The 19,695-nt window shown below is 36.2% G+C and overlaps 1 pseudogene; it reads left to right on the top strand.

Annotated features, from left to right (window-relative positions):
• Positions 1–1,023: 1,023 nt before the first annotated feature.
• LOC132035568 (kirola-like) lies at positions 1,024–6,461 on the top strand (annotated as a pseudogene).
• Positions 6,462–19,695: the final 13,234 nt, after the last annotated feature.

Here is a 19,695-nt window from a genome sequence, read left to right as displayed (position 1 = left end):
CCATGCTTGTGGCCATTGATCATTTTACTTTCTTTCTAGTTAGTTTTATCTTTGTTAGTCTTTAAATCAAAAATCAAATATTGAAAAAGTGTTTGCCTTATCATAATGGGTGATAAATACTTAACTTTCTTAATCACCTTTATATTGTTCTATGTGGATTCGACCCCGATTCATAGTTTGATAAATGATGTTGCATACGATCATGTACACTTTCTCTTTGAGGAATGAATTCGGACGTTATCAATTACTCAATCACACAATTGGTAATACTTGTGCTTTAACTAATTAGAAATCAAAATTATTCCAATATACACTAACTAAAAGAAAAATAACTACTGCAACACAAGATGTTATAAGGAAGTTTTTGGTGAGATACAATTCATTTACATGTTTGTACCACATAAAATTATATTTATATAATTAAATTGGATTGTTTATCTTTTGTATGTTGAGATAATATCCAATCATCTTTATCTCGATAAACAAGTCACTGTACAACAATCTACATTGATCATTCACAAAAACATTTAGTTATCTAGACAAAGAGGACTTTAAGACGGTCTCTTAGGAGACATTGGATGTAACCAGCCTGCAAAGGCGGAGACACCACACTACACTCCACTTCGATACAAGAGAAGAGAACCGGGCGCTTTGTATCTTCGGGATAGGAGCTCGCGGTCGTCTTTTATCCCATTCCGGCCTTTCCTGCGGCACATGTGGTGCCAGCTCTTATTTTTGATGTGGCTTTTTCGAAAGTTGCGGAAAATAGTGTAGATGTTCCTCTTCTTTCTTTAAATGTATCCTGTAGTGACTGTGTTTGCGTGATCAAGTCAATGCTAACACTATACAGAAACACTGCTTGCTATCAATTAGTTGACATTTATGACACATTAATTATCATATTAGTGGGTAGTTGGTGGTTGGAGAGCGGGGCTTAAATTTCCATATAAGGAAATGACCCCTCTTCCGTACTATTGTGTAATGTTCTTTAAAATATATAACAAATTAATAAAAAAGTGTGTTGCAAAAACTGGACCATATGTTTGGTATTAATGGTAAGTCCAATACTCTATTATATATAGCCTAGAATAATTCCACTCTTCTACTCAATTATTTCCCTAGCAATCTTGATCACTCATTAATAATTTTTTCAGTTTTTGTTTTCAAAATTTAGTTTCAAAGAAATGGGTCTAAAGACCAAATTGTCTGCCCAGTTAGAAGTGAAGGCTAAAAAGGACGTGTTCCTTGATGTCTTTATGCACAAACCACATCATTTCTCCACCATGAGCCCTGTGCATGTACAAAGTTGTGAATGTCTCGAAGGAGACTTCGGAACTGTTGGCTCCAAAATTTTTTGGAAGTATACCCATGGTAAGCCCATATGTCAGAATAAGAATTTTGATTACATTATCACTATCACTCTTATGTGTGGAAAGGCTTTAGGAGAAAAATATAATAATTGCTAGAAAAGAATAACAAAGCCTATACTAGTGTTGATCATTATTTTAAAGGAATTTATGCTTCCACTAACCCCCTGTTTGGATGGTTGTTTCTTGTGGTTTATTAATGTATGGTTTTCAATGAAACCATGTTTATAGCCATTATTTTTAAAATTATGTTGTATGGTGTTTTAAACCCGTTGTAATTTCGTGGTTATATAACCATGAAAAGGTTCAATTTTTATAACCACGGATTTGATGGTTTTTGCGTGATTACGTATTTCATTTCTCCATTATACCCCCACCCTGCACCATCCACCCCCACTGTGCCACTCACCACCCACTACCACTCACCACCTCCCAACCCCACCCCACAATCACTCACCCCTACCCTACCAACCACTACCCCCACCCTCATCCCACAACCACCCATCCCTCCACCACTCCCACCCACTACCCCTCACCACCATCCAATCCCACCCCACAACTGCTCACCCCCACCCTACCACTCACTACCCCCACCCTCATCCCACAACGACCCACCTCACACCACTCACCTCTCCACCACCCACCTCACACCACCCACCCCTCTACCACCCACCCAATGACCACCCACACCCACCACCTATTTATTTTTTAAAGCTCCTATTTTATCCTTTACTGAGTTTTATTAATATATATAAACTAATTTTTAATTAAGAGTTAAGGGTATTTTAGTAAACTTACAAGTTATTATACAGTATCAAATCATCAAACCAAACAATACAAATATTATTAAACCACAACAAATGATACAGTCTATCTAAACATTATGTTCATTAATACAGTACAGTACAATACAATACCATATTGTACCATACCATACTGTACATTAATGAACCACGGGAAACAACCATCCAAATAGAGTGTGAGTTATTGAGTACAATTTCTCTTTTCATCTCTTTCTCAATTATCACTAATCGTTTGGTAGCTGGTTAGGATTATGCAGGTATTAGTAATGTAGGTATTACTTATGCAGGTATTAGTAATGCAGGGTCTAGTTATGCATAAATTATTTCTTTGGATTTTGGTTTGTTATATTAAGTGTTAATAAATATTATATACTTCTTAAAATTAAATTTTTTGTTTACAATTAAAATTAAAATATTATTTATTTTAAAAAATATTAAAATATTATATTAAAAAATTATATAAAAATATGATTTAGAGCAGAGAAAAGTATTTAAGTGGGGAATGACAACGGTAATATTTTCATTTCAACTTTTTATTCATGTATTAGTTATTCCATCTTCTACCCCGCATAAAATAATACATAGATTTCCTCATAACTTATACATGTATTAGTTATGCGAGTTTCTAAATTGCAAACCAAACGTTGTACTAATTTTATACATGATTAATAGCTTACTTCCTAACTAGCTACCAAACGCGGTATAAGTAGCAGAAATTAATACATAAATAAGGTGTCTTTTTACTAGCTAACAAACGTGATATAAATAAATGCAGAAATTAATACATGAATAACTTGTCTCTTGTCCAACTATCAAACGACCCCTAAAGCACAAGTAGAACAATTCATCTGCAGTGTCAATCTTACATTTAATCAAATTTTTCTTACCATGAGGGAAGCTTATCATCATCTTTCACCAGGGCGGAGCTACAGTGTAACTGCGGGGTTCGGCCGAACCCAGTAACTTTTGCGTAGACCCTATATTTGTACTAGAAAATCTAGTAAGTATATATATTTATTTGCATCCGAACCCACATACAGATGCAAGCTGATGATTCAGTGGTTTGAGGCGCGGCTTGTAAGGCCCTTTGTTTCCCCGAGATGTGGGTTCGATCTCGAACCCACATGTTTCATTTTTCAAGCTAGTTCCTATTTTGCTTTATATATGCTCTCTTTTTTAAACAATAAAATAATATAGCTCACTCCTGTATTAGTTTTTCCCTAGGCTTAACTCGTAAGCTTTTTTTTTCTTTTTTTCTTTTTCCTATGTGTAGGTTTTTATTTTTAAAAAACAAAACATAAAATTAATAATTGAAAAAAATCAAAAAAGCAACGTCTGCTCTAAAACAAAACATCCATCGTTTAATATATTTATTTCAATATATTAATTACTTGTTCATTCTGTTATACATTAACTTGGGGTCATTGACTTAAAATTCTCAAATCATACGAATCTATAATATTTTGTATGTATTGCTCCGTCAGTGGACAATGTAGCACAAATGATTACATGTTTAGATTATATTGAAGTCTTTCCTAGGCTAGGAGCTTCTTTTCGGATGAGGTGTCTTGCTAATTAGATTATGACTTCATCCATATAAGAATTTTTTTTTTCTTGTGAAAGTTGCCCTTTTATTGTTATTATTATAATTATTATAATCTTTTAATTGTTTTTTATCTCAATTTCTGAATTTGAAGATGAGTTACTCATAAATTTCATAGTTTCCGCTGCATTTATGAATATCATTACAAGTTATATACATATAGAATTTGAATTTTATATACCGTTGAATTAAACTATTTCTTTTTTAATATAATTAGGTCACTCAAAGGATGTCTATAAGTGACAAATCCTCAAAATATGGTATTGTAACAAGGCAGGTTGTTACAACAGATAAAATTAATGGTATAAAAATTTCTCACACTAACGATACACAATATAAACTCATAAATATATATTAGACAATATTAAAGGATCGGTTTGCTTTTTAATTTATCGATAATATCATAGAAAAAAATAAAGGTACATTGTTCGTGATGAAATCATTTACAAATAATTAATTATTTTGCGATGGCGACGGTTCAATTTAATGTGTATAAATTGACTGTCGTTGTGTTGCTTTAAAATGACAGTGGTATATGTTTTCTCAATGGATCTTCAAATATTTGAAAACGTATAAGCTATTTTGTGCCCTATTAATTTGTATAATTAATCTCACCATACAGAGCACACTTTAAATTATATAAGTATATTGTATTTAAATTAATGTTTTAAAAGGCGAGGGCGTAAGGCGGGGCGTTTTACGTACGCCTCGGTGAGGCGTAATAAATATATATTTTATAAAATGATATAATTATAATAAATATTTTTAAATAGGTGAAATAGCGTAAAAAATTGAAGAAAACTATAAATAAGTTATATATATATATATATATATATATATATATATATATATATATATATATATATATATATATATATATATATATATATATATATACGTTATATCCCAAACTCAAGAATATAAAAGTAGATATTTTAATTAAAGAAATATAATTTGTGTTAAGTGTCAACAACAACAACAACCATATACCCATTGTAGTCCCACAAGTGGGTAATTACGTTAGTAATAATTAAATTTCATATAAGTATATTTTCAATATATAGCAAAACTTTCAACTCCTTTAATATTTCAACTTCCATTTTGATGAAATTATTTACTTCAAGTCAAATGCGGGCGAATTTGACATTTATAAGTTATGTATCTAATTTTACGAAGTTATTTAGTTCTAAATAAATAATCTATACATAGTTAATGAACTTTTAAGATAAATACATAATTTAACTTGTGCAACGGATTTGTTAATCCCTTAATTAGGGATTAGGGGTTCGAACATGGATATGAAAAAAATCAGAATGGGCGCGTATATGATTAATTCTCGGATATGAGAAAATCAAAAAACATGAAAAATGAGGTAGGAGGTTCGAAAGCTTTTGAAAAGTAGACCTTAAAAACAAAAAAAATTAATTTGACTTAAATAAATAAGATTAGGACCTAGAAGTAATTAATTAAAAAATTTAAAAAAAAATTGGAAATTTTTGTGAGGACTACAAAAGTCCCTAAGTTTGCTCTTATATATAGTAGTAATATATACGCTCCACCCTCACAAAATAACTAATTAGAACAATCTATTATACGCTATTAATCTCATTTCATTACTTTTTTGAGAAAGTTGAAGACAAGATAAATAATTGAAAAAAAATATATATTAGGCATTTTAGCAATAAAAAAATGTCTTGACTTTTAAATTTAAAGTTCCTTTTTAAAACATATAAGAATTTGGGCATTATATTAAGGACTTATTAATAAATTTCGTTTTAGTTTGAAGAAGTTTTACGGGCTTATGCCCCAACACGCCCCAACAAAAAAACTCGCCCCAAACAGGGGCGTCGAAATTATGGCGTACGCCTTTGGGGACTTTCGTAGGCCGGGGCATTTTTAGCCCCCCTCGAAAACGCCTTTTAAAACACTGATTTAAATACGTCTTCTCACTTGTAGGCTAGATATTTTCTTAAAAGCCAAAAAGATGCAAACTTTTTTGTTTATTTTTGTGGCAATGAGATTTTTAAACTCAGTGCCTCTTGCCTTTTCAAAATTCATGTTAAATTAAAACCATCTCATTAAATAACTTAAGAAGCACACTTCTAAAGATTCAATTATATTATATATGTCTCAGCAAATTCATATAATTCAGCCTACGTTTATTAAAATCTTGAGTTATTTCATGATATTTGAGAGTTTAACAATGTTTTGTGTAAGCCAGATGGGAAAGAGAAGATTTCGAAGCAGATAATTGAAGTAGATGAAGAAAAAAAATGATCACATTCAAAGAAATTGAAGGAGATTTAGTGAATGAATATGAAAGCTGTAAGGTAACTCTCCGTGTTGATGAAGAAGGTAAAAAAGATTTAGTCAGCTGGACTATGGAGTATGAAAGACCAAATGAGAACGTCCCAGAGCTAACAAATTTTCTGCAATTTTTTATTGATTTGACAAGTGCTATCGACAACCACCATGTCAAGCAAAATTGAAAATCCCAATGGGAGGGGTGGAGCGATATAAGAAGTTAATTTGTGCTTTAAAATAAACCATTGACATTATGTCTGCTTGTATCAGAGAATGTCAAGAAATGTGTTGGTTGTATGTTTTTCTGTTTTTATCTTTTCTGAGTGTCACTCGATAGGGGTGAAAAAAGAATCAAAAGATCATAAGATAACCTTGTTAAATGTATCGTAAGACCGTTAACCCCTTGAGCAATAAGACTGCATATACACTACAAGAAAAGAAAATATGCTTTTAGCGGCAATTAATTTGCGGCAATAACTTAATTGTCGCTAATTATATTTTAGAATCAATTATTACCGGCAATATCAAACTTTAGCCCTAAAGGCTTTAGCGACCTTGGATCTAATGACATTAACCAATTCTTTGGTAAATATTTTTGTGGCAATAACTATCGCCACTAAATGCCCCTTTTGGTGTACTGATGTATATTGTTGTTTTTTTTTTTTTTTTCCTTTTAAAATGAATATACCACTAGACCAAGGCACGTGGTTAGCTTTTATTAATGAAAACAAGTAAAAGAGACAACGATCGTTACGTTTCGCTACATCATGTTCATTTTTGAACTAGCCATGCCTAAAGAATGAAATTAAACTATAAAAACCCCATGAGCTATAAATTCTAATTCTGGCTGATCATATATAAAAAGAACTATGGTTGATCATAGTCTTTGAGTGTTCGGAGACAACAATATATGAAAGGAATAACAACGAAATGAAACAACAAATAATTTTACGTGAGAAACCCTCAACATGAAGAAAACCCACGATCATCACCAACTCTTATTATTTCTTAATGAAAGATGATTACATGATACATAATAAATCGGAAAAGTGTCACGACCCAACTCGTGAGTCATGAGGGCACCCACACTATCCTCCCTGATGGACATACCCTTCTTCTAAATCACGTCCTTTAGTTAAGAAATGCGGAAGTAAATAGATAAATAAGTACATAAGGGCGGAAGTAATACATAATACAAATCCCAAAACCTGGTTTGAACTCGTACAAGAGCGTCTATTCTTAATACAACATCTGAAATACTAAGTACTAATCTCAAAATACATAATAAAGTCTGTCTGAGAAATAGAAGATAGACATATAACAAGGCGAGGATCCAGGACTGCAGATCCGGCAAATGGCTCACCCAAACATATTCGATGATAACCTCAGGATCAGTCACGAGGTCTCGAACATAACCTGGATCAAACTCTACACTCCACAAAGAGTGTAGCAAGAGTAGTATGAGCACACCACTAGTACTCATAGGCATCATAGGCCGACAACTATTAGATGACGCATACAAATGAGAAGAAATTAACAAGTAGAACAGGTAAGCAGTCAAGCACAGACACTAAGCACGTTCATATAACAATTCACAACAACAATATTCACAGTTGGTCTCAATATTCTCGAATCATAGGCCTAAGTGTAATCTCTAATCCTCAAGTCCGTCAAGTTTCTAATACAAGAGCCTTACAAGCAAGCAACAACTCAATTATGTCATCCACTAAGATATCAATGAGAAAATGTACCATGCGATGATGTGGAGTGCAATGCAAATGAAATGTAATGCACTAGCCAACTCTGTCAAATACTCGTACACACATTCTAAGGGAATCTCGCAATCAATAGTCATGAACCATGGGGGATCCGCGAAGTCCATGTACCTGTTGCACCCGATCCCCTGTTGCAGTATGCAACCCGATCCATAAAATATATACGTTACGGTGTGCAATCTGATCTATAATATGTATATGTTGCGGCGTGAAGCCCGATCAATAATATATATATATATATATATATATATATATATATATCCGATCCCATAATCCATCACAGATATGTAACCTCAATCGTACATTCTTCTTCATAATATTCCCCAAATACATAATCACGAATGAATGTATGAGCGAGTGCATCAACAATCATACATAACCAATGACAGGATAAAATGAGATGGATTTGCATAGCTATGCCCTTTTACACTCAACAATTTCCACAAATCATGAAACCAACAAAATGTATATCATGAACGCCGAACCCAATCAAGTCATCAAGAAATGAAGAAATAAAATTAGTTGAACTTAATAATAATAAAAAATCCAAATGAGTATTCTTGTTTAAATTGTTATGGCTATAAACGCTTTTTTGTTCCTATTAAAAAAACATCCCCTTTCCTTTTCCATAAGTCAAACAAACAATAGATAATGAAGACAGGATAAGTCAAATATCACAATTATTATCCAATATGGCGACAAGCCCATACAACAATAACCATACCAACCTAAGTGGATTTATCACCACAAAGCATGCCGGAAGGCCTATCATGCTTTCCCTGTCAACAATTACTAATACATGCGATTCTGTAATTGGAGTCTAATAGGGATAAGCCATAAACTACCTCGAAACCGAACAGGTGCCACGAACCCTCAAGCCGGAGTCTTTCCCAATGGAGTGTTCCCGAACGATTAAACTCTATCAAATATAGAAGCTATATCAAAATACAAATCCATAGATACCCATATTGTTATATTATAATTTCGGACCCAAAAAGGCAATTCTGAGCCCCAAAGGTTAAAACTGTAATTCCGTTGCAAAATTGGGTCCAATAAAGTCAAAACAATAATCTATGAGTTTAAAAGAGTCTAATGGTACCCATATTACTATACTTTGATTCGAAACCCAAAAATTCAATTTTTTGCGTGGTGTCCTTCAAAGGAAATGGTCTTTAATTTTTGCCCCTCAAATTCTTTGGTCTTTAATTTTTGTCCTTCGCTTATAAGGAAAAGTCTGTCGTATACGCATAAGGTAGACTTTTCGTGAAGCCTTGCCTTGCGATTTTTTATTTTTATTTTTATGACTAAGACGAGGTTCGAACCCAGAACCTTGGGGTATTTTTGGCGAAGGGCAAAAATTAAAGACTAATGGGAAATTAAGAATTTAGGATTATAATCTTACCCCTAAGCTTCAATGAGCAAAACCCCTTTGAAACTCTCCAAACCGAACTCTAGAACTTGTGAGAAAAATAACTAAATCCCAAAACAAGTGGAGATAGAAAACGCAGTAGCTGTTTCTATCCAAATCAGGTGCTAGATGGCCACGAAACTCACATTTGACAAACCCATTATAATCCTTGCGAAATTCCACCCAAGATATCTTTTTGAATCACCCAATTCGGCCTTAAAATAAGAGATATGATATTTTAAAGTTTTGAAGGAACGCAAAAATTTAAGGGCGAACTTTAGGGACATAGTTGGTATTTTCAGAATTGTTACACCAGAAATTGTAAAATCTTAGTTTTAGCATCCGAAATTCATCCGGAACCTCCCGGACACAAACCATATATGCATTTCATTCATAAAACATGTTTTGGACCTACTTGCACACTCAAAACATCGAAAAGATGTCATCTTGACCCGATGTTGACCGTGGTTCACATGAAATCCTTAACTTAATTAGCTTCTCAACCAATGACCCAAATCACACTAGATTCTCTCGGGATCCAAACCAATGACTCGACTAAGTCATAACATTTCAAACCTAATAGAATCGACAAAATTTTGAAAATGATGCAATTACCCTTGATGTTGACTTTGGCCAAACGTCTTCATTTCTTTAACTTGATAACTTCCAAAATCACTAAAACCAATCTAAAACTCGCCTAATTGCCTTAGGAACCACCCCACCCATCCCCGCAAGTCATAAACGCCAAAATAAAACTACGGGAAGGGTATTTTGGGAAAAAGAAGCCTAAAAGCTCAAAACAACCAAAGGGGTTGTTACATCAGATACCAATTAAACAATCTTTCGTCCTCAAACGATAAAGAAGAGTATAAAAGCTGACGATAACTAAGGAATCTCTATTATAAACCTCATGAAAGACTCCACAAGCAAGAGATACGTCGATAGTACTGCTTGTCCATTTTATCAGTCAAAACTTCCATTAACTTAGCTCAAAGACCCAAATTTCCATTTCTCCATACCCGAAATTTCTTTCACAACTCATCCTCGTATATATATAAACTGACTCTGCTCGAATTCCTCGACTTTGATTATAACCACATCATTGAATGAATTTTGGTTGATTCCACAATACCATCACAATCACCACAATGCTCTGGCTGTAGTTGCAAACCATTGCCAAAACCTGTACCGGTAAAATAACCTGATTCTACTAATCTTTCTTCCACACCTTACAAGGTTGTCCATCGCACCATGATTCCTTAGAAACGCATAGACACACCCCACAAGCTCAAATCATGACTTCCTTTTTCCAGAAAAGAATCCTTGCTTTATCTGAGAAAATTCTAAGCAATTCCATCAAAACTGATCTTATCCCAAGCCGATTGTGCTAATTCTAGTTCCCTTAGTTTCATTTCATCGAGTTGAAATTATTGAGCTGACTCCTAGTCGTCCCATTCCTCACAAATCTTCAAACAACTTACCATGCGTATCACCCTAGTGATTACGTTGTCGTGCCAAATCTGTAAAAAATAACTGATCACCCCCAAAGACTTCTCATATCCATTTGTACCTCTTCAAAACTCATGTCCATTTGTACCTCTTCAAAACATCACCAAGTATCTGCGTAGACCATTAGAAATGCCATTAAAATTACCGCCAACAAAATATTATCAATTCTCTTTTCAAACACCAACAACACTCCTGCCGTACCTCTATCCCAAACCGAAATCCATCAAATCTTTAGATATGGATTACTCGAATAGCTATAAATATTATGGTAATATATCCATAAACTACCCGGCATTAAATGCACATTCCTGATCAGATTAAAATGCAGCTTTCCCTAAATGTCACCAATAATCATCCGAACTACTTCCGAAACTCTACAAACTAAACTATAAGCCTGTGGTGATCCAGTCTAATATGTTGTTCTTGAATACTTACCCTCGTCCTATCGTTCCTCCTTGCACTTTCACTAAACTCATTCACAAACTCTAACACTCCAACGTAAGGCCTATGGCCCCGAACTTCACCCTTCACAACCTTAAAATCTCTAAGTGCAATACCTTATTATGACTTTAGCAACTCCAAACTTATCAAATATTACAATCCATGTGTCTTATAACGCCCAAATACTCTCTAGTAATTCGTATTTGAAATACTCAACCATACTATCTAACCGTCACTTTGACATAATCGATTACCATCGACATAATCTTACCTCAAAGTTATATCGTCAACTTTTAATTATAGAGATTTCTTCTTATCGATTAACTCTAGCTCGTCTATTCTAGGATGCACTGAAATTACCCCTCTTGGTACTGCACAAGTTACCTAATCATCAATCTTCAATCACAAAGTCCCGCTGGCACTTGTCATACACCATGTCGAATTGACCATGGACTTCCTTCCTCAATCATACTAATAAACTTTACACCCTATCTGAATGATATACTATAATGTCGCTATAAACCGTACATGATTACTCCCTCCGATTCTCGATCAACTATACCTTATCTAACTTCTTCATTTTCCCTATTCCATTCAAATCACATTCACTGCCATCGATGGATCATCAATCAAACCCACTCAAAAGTATGCCGCAAAATTTTAAGTCTTGCAAAATAGTTGAGCCAATCTTGGAGATAATAGTATACCATACACTCACAATCTAGAGATTCCCTTGCGTCACTTGAACTTCAAAACTGAAAACTTCTCTGAATCCAGTGCATCTCATATACAATTCTCATGAAGTCTCTCTGCTAGAAAATACCGACCAGCTTTGGTTATTCCAACGAGAATCAATTATAGTCGAGGCAATACCCAATCTACCACTGAACTGATCCATAATCCGTATAGCGATCCTACACTATCCTACTAACGTCCTCATCCAACTACATCGAAGTAACCTAGCCAAAATCCCTTAACTGAAGAATCTTTCTTCCATTTTGGTTCATGAATTTACTGACCCAACATCGATACCCAAATGGTCTATAGTGAACTCACCTCTCCTTGTTTCAACCGATATTGTTGATCCTTAACTTAATTTCTGAAATGCTTTTCACAACAAAACCATCATCGATTTACCACTCCAAATGTCCTTATCGACTGATTCCTGACTCAAGGGTCCTCAAAGGATGCTTTCCTGCGAAGAACCACCTTTTGCCTTATTTTGAGAACACCTCTAACAATAGTGCGATAAATCCTCTCATTTAGTCACCTCCCCAAAGTCAGGACACTAGTAATTGTAGAACTTCTTAAGCATTAACCTTTATATACCATGCCCACAATCCTTACCCAAGAACTAGAACACCCGGTAATTCCTCAAAAATAAATCTTCACCACTGCCCAGTGCTAGAGTTATTCCTATTAGTCAATCACTGGCCCCCATTAGCCTACGACGTAGTTGAACATTCCAACTCATTCATAAACCCTGACATCTACTCTGCATTAAATAACCACAACGTTACTCTCAAATCAACAAGCTCTTGGTTCAAATGATCCCTTTCTATCACTAACCTCGAAACACCAAACGACCCTACGAACACACCCGTCATTGTAGAATCATAGTTGTCTATCCCCTAAAGTTTACACATCATAGGTAACATTGCCAACTGACCTAGAACAGATAGTCATTTCCTGAAGGAACCCTCAAACCGCTAGTTATTACTCCACCACTACAATCCTGTCATATCGAAGCCCAACTTAAATTTTCATAAACTTATACGACATCCATCCTCAGATGTCTTGCAACCTTATCCTGACGAGCATATCAGATACCAATTGTTCCCTTCATATAGCAGAGATTGATCTATCCAAATTCTCTTCCTTACGCCCCCGTCCCATAGGACAAAGAAGTACTTTTACCATTACACCCTAAGAAATCTTACTTCCTCACACCTTAGTACAAAACTTACCTTTCATGCCTTTATCCTCAGCTTCTCTTTAACGTCTTAACATGGGCATTATCCTCATGTCATGTCCGACGATCCTACCTAAGCTTACACTTGTTTCCATACATCGACATTTATACTCTACCACTGGTGAATCATTGACTTTCCATTGATACACTTGTGCCACCTCAACTATCATAATAACTTAACGAAATGGAAACTTTCCCAAATCGAACTAAAGAGTCTCAATCATAGCTGAAAACTGAACTTGGTCATATATCCTTATTATTATGACACATCTCGTACCATATCGTGCCACGTCATATCAAACCACTCATTTAGAAATTCAAGAACTTGTTCTTACCATCAGTAAGAGAATAGAACGACAGATTCAGATACCAATTTGAACGAACTCGCACGATAAGAATGAAAGTTTCCTAAAAGTCCTATAGCCTATTGCAGATAGATACGGAGCTCTTTGCACCGATTTGCAAGACTCTATTAGACATTGCTCTTGTACTCGTGAGATCGGTGAACCTCGGGCTCTGATACCAAATTATCACGATCCAACCGGTGAGTCATGAGGGCACCCACACTATCCCCCCCGGTAGGCAAACCCTTCCTCTAAATCATTTTTTTAGTTACAAAATACGAAAGTAAATAGATAAATAAGTACATAAATGCAGAAGTAATACATAATACAAATCCCAAAACCTGGTCTGAACTCGTATAAGAGATTATATTCTTAATAAAACATCTGAAATACTAAGTACTAATCTTAAAATACATAATAGAGTCAGTCTCAGAAATAAAAGATAGACAAATAAGCAAGGAGGGGATATAGGGCTGCAGATCCGGTAAGTGGCTCACCCAAACTTCTCCAATGATAGCCTCAGGATCAGTTACGAGGTCTCGAACATAACCTGAATCAAACTCTACACTTAGCAAGTGTAGTATGAGCAAAACACTAGTACTAATAAGCATAATAGGCCGAAACGATTCGACGACATAGATAAATGAGAAGAAATTAACAAGTAGACCAGATAAGCAGTCAAGTACAGTCACTAAGCACGTCCAGATAACAGTTCACAACAATATATTCACAGTCGGTCTCAATATTCTCAGATCATAGGCCTAAGTGTAATCTCTAATCCTCAAGTACGTCAATACAAGAGCCTTACAGGCAAGCAACAGCTCAATTATGTCATCCACCAAGAAATCAATGAGAAAATATACTATTCAATGATGTGGAGTGCAATGCAAATGAAATGCAATGCTATGCAATACAATGCACTAGCCAACTCTCTCAAATACCCGTTCACACATGCTAAGTCATCTCTCCGTCAATAGTTATGACCCATGGGGGACCCACGAAATTCATGTACCTATTGCGGCGTACAACCTAAACCCCTAGTGCGGCATGCAACCCGATCCATAAAATATATACGTTGCAGCATATATAATAGATAAGAGTAGTGAGAGTTACATTTGTCTAATAAATATCCATAATTAATTTCTCCCTCCACTCCATGTTATGGTGTGTTTAGCTCGGACATATTCTTTAAGAAATTCACTCACCTTTAGATAGCACCAAGTGTTTCACTAACTTTTTTTTTTGTTAAGTAACTTTTATACCATGGAGAAATATGTACAAGTAAAACAACAACCCAGAAGTTGGACATGATCCCAACTTAAGAACAAACTGCCTACCCAAGTCCTACTTTTATCTCTTACAGATCTCTCCGTAACTCCATATGGTTTGTAAAGGGGTTTTCTTTGATTGCTTCCCATTTGACTCATTTGACTTAGAAGAAGGTACCGTTTCATTGGTCCGATGTGTGTGAGGACAGTTTTCAAAAGCTCAAGATTTTATTGACTTTAGCTTCTATTTTATCTCTCCCAGTCGAGGGAAAGGAGTTCACAGTGTATTGTGGCGCTTCGCATATAGGTTTGGGTTGTGTTCTGATACAGGATGGTAAGGTTATTGCCTATGCTTTGAGGCAGCTAAAGGTGCTTGAGAATAACTACTCCACCCATGACTTGGAGTTGGCGACAGTAGTTTTTGCTTTGAAGATTTGGAGGCACTACTTGTATGGGAGAGGCATTACCCCACTCATGACCATGTTGTGGCGGATGTGTTGAGCCGAAAGGCGATGAGTATAGGTAGTTTGGCCCAATTGGTATTTGAGGAAAGACAATTGGCTAGGGATGTTTAGGCTTTGGGAAATGGGATAGTAAGACCCGACATTTCAGATTCAGGAAGAGTTTTGGCTTATTTTGAGCGAGGTCGTCACTTTTGGATCAGATTAAATCACAATAATTCGAAGATGCTAAGTTGTGCAATATTCGTGATAAAGTGTTAAATGGAGAGGCCAACTAGGCAATTCTGGATGGTGAGGGGATTTTGAGGATTAAGAGGCGTGTTAGTGTTCCTCGGGTTGGTTGCTTGATTAAGTTGATTTTAGAAGAAGCTCACAGTTCTAGATATTCCATTCACCCTGGTGCTACCAAGATGTATTGTGATTTGAGACTACATTATTAGTGGGGAAGGATGAAGCGTGATATTATTGAGTTCATTTTGTAGCGTTTGAATTGCCAGCAAGTTAAACATGAGCATTAGAGATCGGGGGTACGCTTTAGAGGATGCCCATTCTAGAGTGGAAGTGGGGACAGGATAGCCATGGATTTTTTGGTTGGTCTTCCGAAGACCTTAGGCAAGTTTGATACAATTTGGGTTATTATGGATATTGACTAAGTCTGTGCACTTCATTCCAGTTTAGATCACCTACAATGCAGAGAAGTTTGCCAAGATCTATAGCTGAGAGATTATTCGATTGCATGGAGTGCCCATTTCCATTATCTCTGACATGGGCACTCAGTTCACGTCCCATTTCTAGAGGACTTTGCAGGCTGAGATGGGGACTCAGTTGGATCTTATGACTACTTTTTACCCTCAGATGGATGGTCAGTCTAAGCGGGCTATTCAGGTTTTAGAGGACATGCACCGAGCTTGTGTTATCGACTTTGGTGGTCATTAGGGCCAGTTCTTACCTTTGGTAGAGTTTGCGTACAATAACAGCCATCATTCGAGTATCGACATGGCTCCATTCGAGGCTTTATATAGGAGGAGATGCCGATCTCTAATTGGTTGGTTCGACGCTTTTGAGGTGAAACCTTAGGGAACCGATCTTTTGAGGAAGTCGTTAGATAAGTTAAAGTTGATTCAAGAAAAGCTTCTAGTGGCTCAGAGTAGGCAAAAGGAGTATGCGGATCAAAAGGTCCGAGATCTAGAGTTCATGGTGGGTAAGCAGGTCCTATTGAGATTTCGCCCATTAAGGGTGTTATGATATTCGGGAAGAAGGGCAAGCTTAGCTTGAGATTCATTGGCCCATTTGAGATCCTTCGTAATGTGGGGGAGAAAGCTTGTGAGTTGGCATTACTTCCAGGTTTGTTGGGTGTCAACCCAGTGTTTCATGTGTCCATGCTGAAGCAATACCATTTAGACGGGTCATATATCATTATGTGGGATTCGGTTCTATTTGATCAGAATTTGTCTATTAAGGAGGAGCCAATTGCCATTTTGGATAGAGAGGTTCCGGAAGTTAAGATAAAAGGAGATAGCTTCGGTGAAGGTTCAGTGGAAGCAGCGTTCAGTCCAGGAGGCTACGTGGTTGACCGAGGCCAATATGCTTAGTAGATATCCCCAGCTCTTTACCCAGTTAGGTACCTATCCTTCGCTTATTTCTTGTCTGTTCAAGGATGAACAATTATTTAATTGGTATCTGATGTAATGAGCCATTCGGTCATTATGCGCTTATTGATCAGTTTACCCTGTCGACCCTATTCTTAAGGTCATCAGACGAGTTTTATAAAGCTTTGAGAAAATTAGAACCTTTAAGTGAAAGTATTTGACCAATAGTTGACTTTTGGGTAAACAGACTTTTGTGCCCATACTTTTCCCGCTTCAGTGAATTGTATAAATACGTGTGATCAGTTTATTTCCACTTTTCACATTTTTCAAGCCCTAGAATGAAGTTTCTCTTCTCCCATCAATCCAAGACATTAAGGTAAGCCATTCCAAGCCCTTCCAAGTCAATTCTAACACGTATTCACATAATCTAATAAGGAAATCATCATTCTTAACCTAGGGTTTTCAAGAAAACCAATCACAAGGATTCACGATTAAAGCTTTTGGGATTCTTCTCAAGTTAAGACCATTAGTTACAAGTTTTGGAGCATTAACGGGTATGTAGGGTTTCTATCTACGCGTGGGAAAATCATTGTTCTTCCTCACGCCACGTTCTTCCATGATTATCGGAAAGTTCATAAAAAACTAGGGTTCTAGACTCATTCATGATAACCCTAAGTACATGTACCATGATATACCATGTTTGTATTATTAATTCGTTATTGTGTTCTTAATATTCCATTCTGGTTATTGAGAATCTGTTCATAATCCATGAAAACCCATACTTTGCATTCCATGGCTTCTTAGATGCAAGATATGAACTATAATGCTTATTTTCATAAAAGTCTATATGATATCTATGATTTCATGCAAGTTATACTATCTACTGATGTTTATACAATATTATACTCACGAACCATGTAGCAAGCCATGTTTATGAATCAAGTAAGCCATGTTTATGAACCATGTTACAAGTCATATCATGAAAACCATGGGGTGTTAAGCCAACTATAAGTATGTTCATGTCCATGTTTTTGGGAGTAGCTTAAATGTACCGAGAAAGCTTGCCAGTGTTGGGTAAGGGTCGATCCACTCAGATTAGGACGACACCTTCAGACAGTTGAATTGGATCCATTTTCACGTCATGTTCATGTCTCATATCCTGGCAAGGTATAGGATTGCTCTGCTGGTCAGGCCAGGTACTAGACTCCGCGCTTCATGTGGTGATTCCATGTTATCGTTTATACAAAGATTCTCCCACACACACACACACACACACACACACACACACACACACACACACACACACATATATATATATATATATATATATATATATATATATATATATATATAGAGAGAGAGAGAGAGAGAGAGAGTTTACTCATATTACAGTATACCCATGCCAGATGATGCTCATGTTCATGTCTAGCTTACAGTTTAATTTTCGGATTTCTTCATGTATCCATGTTATTGAATTGGGCTACCCATTACCTGAGCATCCCACTTACAGTTCTTTCATTCAGTTTCAGTTACAACTATTATTATTTCATGTGCCATGCTTTGTTATTTCATTCAGTTACTTTACATACCAGTACAATTCAAGTGTACTGAGGTCCCCTTTTATCTCCCGGGAGCCGCATTTCCGATGCGATTAATTCTGAGACACCGATTCACCTCATTAGGACTTTAGTCGTATCAGTTATTGGTAAGCCCCATTCTATTCCGGGTGTTAACTTTATTTTACTTTCATGTTAGTTATGCAGTTAAGGTATGCCGGGGGCCTTGTCCCGATAAATAGTTTAGCAGTCAGACTCATGTCAGAGGTTTTATAGACTAGACTAGTCAGTTATGTCATGTCAGATATTCAGTTAGGTTAGCCTTGTTAGCTACACCCCGATATTTTATTTCCACATTCATGATATAATATATTTTCAAGCTTATGATTATTGATTCCATGTTTTTCACAAGACATGGATGTTTTATTTATATTTCACATCAGTATACGTCTCATGTTGACTCAGCAAGCCATGTGGTTCGCTCGGTCACATGCAGCAAGGCACCGAGTGCCGTGTTACATCAAGGCCATGGTTCGGGGCATGACAAAGCTTGGTATCAGAGCACTAGGTTCAAGTGTCTTAGGGATTCTATGAAACTGTGTCCAGTAGAGTCCTACTTATGGGTGTGAAGTGCGACACACTTATAATTAGGAGGCTACAGGGGATCTACGAAATGTTATCATTCTTCTACCTAGATGCTCTTGGTAATAGGCTATGTCGTAGAGAATTGTTCGAACTTTCGTCCTTTCTACCGAATACACCTTGTATTTAAAAGAAGAAGGAGATGTACAACTAATCATTATTGACGTGTTTCTTTCAGATAGAGTTGTCAGGAATCAAACAAGTTTCACAGGAATGTGTGTAGAAAATGGACCGAACCCTTGGTGCATTTGAAGCCCTCGTTTCGAGGGGATGTGCTGTTATTCCCCCTCCTGGTAATGCAACTATGAATCTGACACCTAATAGAGTTGCTCGTGCAATAAAAAGACAGAAGAGGATCGCTTTTACCAGCATACCGAATTGCCCCACCTGTGGGAAGCGCCACTTAGGCGAATGCTACATGAGACTCAAAATATGCTACTATTGTCGTAAGAAGGGTCACAAGTGGACCTAGTGCCCCAAGTTAGGCCATGGGGAGCATCGCTGAGCTCCTTATCAAAAGGACGGCCTTGAATGCTTTGTTTGTAAAATATTAGGACATATACAAAGGAAACTCCCCCAGTTTCATAATAGTATGGTTTTAGAGTTTCAGTGGCCTCCTCCTTGCAGCAAGTGTAGCAAAATACATCCAGGAG

The sequence above is a fragment of the Lycium ferocissimum genome, chromosome 10 (assembly GCF_029784015.1).
Source record: "Lycium ferocissimum isolate CSIRO_LF1 chromosome 10, AGI_CSIRO_Lferr_CH_V1, whole genome shotgun sequence".
NCBI classification, from domain to species: domain Eukaryota; kingdom Viridiplantae; phylum Streptophyta; class Magnoliopsida; order Solanales; family Solanaceae; genus Lycium; species Lycium ferocissimum.
Note: the sequence above shows the minus strand (reverse complement) of the source record. Positions and strands in the feature narration are given on the sequence as shown.